Here is a 4,157-nt window from a genome sequence, read left to right on the forward strand (position 1 = left end):
ATATATATATATATATATATATATATATATATATATATACACTGTATCAGTCACTAACATTCATATTCCATGTAAGTAAGAGCACGGAAGAATTTATAGGGATCAATAGATGATAGGAGTGGATTAGATTTGAAAATTGTAGGCTTAGTTGTGATTTTGAGGAGGCTCAGAACTTGCTTTACTGAAGATAAGACGAGGATAGCTTGGGGGAAGATTGTGAAATTAATAAGTTGGGAGCAAAAAAAATAAGGAATTAAGACAGGAGTTACAGTGGCAGTGGCCAGAACTTTACTGGAGCTTAAGAGTAGAAAGGGAGGGTTCAAATGATTAACTTTTCTCAAGAGTGGGTAAGCAAGGACAGCCTTGAAGGACCAAATGGTCTCTTGTTGTCTATATTATGTTATAAACATTTATTTAAGTTGATTTTATTATGTATGCACTAATTTACCTGTTATATTTTTATCAATTACAATAGATGTTTCTCTATAATTTGTTATTATTTCATTTGTTAATAAATATTGAAATATATGTTTAATCTGTAAAAGTAAACATCCAGTTTTTAGTAAAGAATTTTTCATTAAAACACTAAATATCCTTCCCAGAAACAACAGTCAAAGATAATGACACTTACTCCAACATAGAAACAAAGATAATGACACTTACTCCAACATAGAAACAAAGATAATGACACTTACTCCAACATAGAAACAAAGATAATGACACTTACTCCAAATCCACCTTTACCAAAGTGCTTCCTTACTGAAATCTCAGGAAAAATATGTAATGTTGCATCTAATGAAAACAGAGACAAAAAATTACACTTATATTAAACCTAACAAATAAACCATTTTCATCTAAACTTCAATCATATTTTTTAACGTTGAATTTCACTACTGCAAACACATGAATGCTTATAAGTACACTCGGGTTTTCCTTATAGCTAAGGTGTGAATCTAACAAAGACAGCCAGGTTTTGTGTATTTTGTAAGCAGTGAAATACATCATTTCCTGATAGATAAGGTGTGAATCTAACAAAGACAGCTAGGTTTTGTGTATTTTGTAAGCAGTGAAATACATCATTTCCTGATAGATAAGGTGTGAATCTAACAAAGACAGCTAGGTTTTGTGTATTTTGTAAGCAGTGAAATACATCATTTCCTGATAGATAAGGTGTGAATCTAACAAATACAGCTAGTTTTTGTGTATTTTGTAAGCAGTGAAATACATCATTTTTTCTTTAAAAGTTAGTTTTGTTAATTTTATGATTCATAACTTACGAAAACATTTAGAACATTATTAATTTTTATATTGTTAATTTTATTGTTAATTGTTAACAATAAAATTGTTAACAATAAAATTAAATTGTTAATTTAATTGTTAATTTTATGATTCATAACTTACGAAAACATTTAGAACATTATTAATTTTTATATTTACAAACATTGTTTTGCACTGTTAGCCTACATCACCCCTCTTGAGAAAACAAGAATAAGGGGTGATCGTATTGAAGTTTACAATATTATATAGAGAACTAACTGGCAAATGTATCTGATTTCTTTGTGCTATATTCTGAAGAACAACGGATGAGAAGACATAAGTTTAAGGCTTGAAAAATACAGGATAGATTCCAGTTAAGACAGTTTTATTTTTATAAAAGGGTGATTGGCTTTTCACTTGAGTTGCCTTAACCACTTTACGAAAGATTAAATGGTAGATTGATAATTTCCTGAAAAATAAAATGTGAGTAAGTGTTTACTGTTACTCAAAGAATGGGTGTGGAGGGATAGACACAAAGGACAAAATGGCCCCTTGTTGTCCTGATGCTTGGGTGTGGAGGGATAGACTCGAAGGACAAAATGGCCCCTTGTTGTCTTGATGCTTGGGTGTGGAGGGATAGACTCGAGGGACAAAATGGCCCCTTGTTGTCCTGATGCTTGGGTGTGGAGGGATAGACTCGAGGGACAAAATGACCCCTTGTTGTCCTGATGCTTGGGTGTGCAAGAACAGCCTTGAAGGACCAAATGGCCCCTTGTTGTCCTGATGCTTGGGTGTGGATGGATAGACTCGAAGGACAAAATGGCCCCTTTGTTGTCCTGATGCTTGGGTGTGGAGGGATAGACTTGAAGGACAAAATGGCCACTTGTTGTCCTGATGCTTGGGTGTGCAGGAACGGCCTTGAAATACCAAATCTCCTCTAGCTGACCTGATTATATCAGTGAGATTACAACCAATAACGTAGTGTTAACAGTGCAAACACTCAAATTGATGACACAACACATCCGAAATAGTATATATATATATATATATATATCAGTTTTCTTGAGTCTTTATTCTAGTTCGTGTGTTATACTATTAGCTGCATTAAATTTACAAGTTCCTTTGTAGTTTCTGATAAGAAGTTATTAAGGACATACATTTATATAAATGATAACTATCCTGTATTGGGTAACACATCATAAATTACACAAATCTTACATTAGAATCAACAAATGCCTCAAGCACTTTGAAATATCATTTTACGATTATTTGAAAAAGTAGAAGGTTCAAATATTGTAAACTCACTTCCACAGTCCTTAAATTTCATATGATAATTGGTTTTTAACATGTTTTAAGGGAGGGTGAGCATGAACAGCACAGAAGGACAAAATGGTCTAGGCATAATATCGAAAAGAACAGGTAGTGCGTCACCCCTCTCTAGACTCGAGTAATTCGTGGTATTGTTAAACAACTAAGATGATACCTTTAATGGAAAGGTTGTCATACAAGGACAGTTTAATATCTCTGATCTTTTTCCCTCTTGATATAAGAAGAGATTGAACAAATAAAATTTAGATGTTTAAGCTTACTAAGAGAATTTATAATGTTGGTGCATCTTTTTTTTTTCACTTAATGGTGAGATTGGTAACACAAGGACCGATAAAAACGAGGAAAGGTTACGAGTCATCTCAGCTATGAAAGTTTTACTTTTTTAACAGGGTAGTTGACCTTTGTGATGGATTGTCTTCAGATGTGGTGGATACAGCAAATTTAAGGGAATTTAAAGAACAACTTGATAAATATTTAAATGATAAGGGCTAGATTTGGGATGGTTTATTTTTTATTTAATTTGGTTTAATGGTGCAAAATGTCCGTTGTTTTTTCTTAAATGTTATGTTTGAATGTCTTTGACATGCTACGGTATAACAATATATAGTTACATACACATATGTACCAATGAAAAGAATAAAATCATACAAATATTTCTGGAAGAGGGACAAATAAACACGTTCAACACTTCTAAGAAATATTTTACAGTGTCTTTTTTTTTTTCTTGACAGTCATATGGGTGATAATCCTCAGATTTTCATGGTGTACGAACACCCTCTTTTTCTCAATTCATGTATGAAGCAAAAGTAAAATCCCAACACGATAAAAGAAACTAATACTGTGCAAAAGAACAGGGTCCTTGATAATCCAGCACTCAAGTATTTCAAGCACAGGTTTCCAAGTTCATACACAAAAATCACGTAAACTGATATATTCATGTAGGGAATGCTTAGTTCACATGCATGAAAAACGAAGTAAAAATATGCATTACTTGCAGCATTCGAAACATGTTACTGACTTTAGGTAATCACCTAATTAGGGTTAACTGTAATGATCACTGCTTTAGAGGTGTCAGGATAACAGTCAGAGAGAGAGAGAGATTACAAAACTGAGCAAGGTTGGTGATGAGAACATCTGAAGATAGTTTTGAATTATGCATGTTTCTACTTTAGATATAAATTAATTAATAATTAATTAAATTATTAATTTAATTGTGCTTAATTATTTTCTACTAGGAAAGAGTGATTGTTAATGCCAAAATTTATTAGAATGATAGAACTCTAGAACAATAATTATATATTCTTCAAACGGTGTCTAACTTCACTGAGGGTCTTCAAGTTATCTATGTACTACTAAAACTCCGAGATTGTGTGTGCGTGTGCTCGTCTGTAATTAAATACAGCAAAAACGGCACACAATACCACCATATTTGTAATGAAATGAGAACAGAAACAGAATAAAACAAGTTTAGTTAAAATTGGGCCACAGGTTACCGAGTTAGCCCCGTTTTTTGGGTTACTTTCAGTACATTCCATTATTATAAAACTTCGTTTATACAACAATATATGCAC

The sequence above is a fragment of the Limulus polyphemus genome, unplaced genomic scaffold (assembly GCF_000517525.1).
Source record: "Limulus polyphemus unplaced genomic scaffold, Limulus_polyphemus-2.1.2 Scaffold9219, whole genome shotgun sequence".
NCBI lineage: Eukaryota > Metazoa > Arthropoda > Merostomata > Xiphosura > Limulidae > Limulus > Limulus polyphemus.